Here is an 844-nt window from a genome sequence, read left to right on the forward strand (position 1 = left end):
CAAGCCCAGCAGCTACCTGCTGTTTTGCCCCTGGGAATGGGAAAATGGGAGCAGGCTCTTGGCTGCTGGCCGGGCAGAGCTGCAATAGCATCCAGGCAGCTCCGGCAGCCGAGCTGGTTTGCAGCTGCCAAAGCAGCAGATGCAGCCACTACCTGGCTGCCAAACCCTTGTTCCTTGTGGGGACTGGAGCTTCAGACATCTCTGTGCTGGTCCCACAGCCATCGCTTCTCAGAGGCCCACAGACAATTCTCCCTGTCTGGCAGCTGCTTCTCTGCTTATTTATGGCCTTGTTTTCTCTGATAAATTTCAAACTCGTAACATTCAGTTCTTCCCTAGGCTGCCAGGGTGATGCTCGTCCTTGTGTCACCAGTGGAGAGTTTCTCAGGCCAGCTCTGCCTTGTCCCTGCGCCGGCCAGTGGTCCCAGCCAGGCTGTGGCTGCTTCCCACAGCTGTACCGGCAATGTCCTCGTAGCTCTGTGCTGCACAGGGGAGACACCTTTTCCCACCGGCACCTCCCGAGTCCCGAGCCAGCCTTGTGCCTGACTTCAGGGGCAGTATTGAGGGGAGCAGTACTCCCATGGGTGGGTGAAACACCTGTGGGAAAAGTGCTGCCTGGCAGCAAACCTACGAAAGTGGGGCAGACTTCTAGCATTTTCCATGCCCAGCTACATCTGCTTCCACCCAGATGCTGCAAACCTGCAGGTTTTCACAGAAGGGACTCTTGTAACACACTCTCGTGTCCACCTGCTAGGGGAAGCCGGTGGAACAACCCCCAGCTCAACCAGCTATGAGGCAAGACAGAGGAAAGAGAAACATCCAGGCAAAAAAAAAAACCCTCCTTCAG

Source organism: Falco biarmicus, chromosome 10, assembly GCF_023638135.1.
Source record: "Falco biarmicus isolate bFalBia1 chromosome 10, bFalBia1.pri, whole genome shotgun sequence".
NCBI lineage: Eukaryota > Metazoa > Chordata > Aves > Falconiformes > Falconidae > Falco > Falco biarmicus.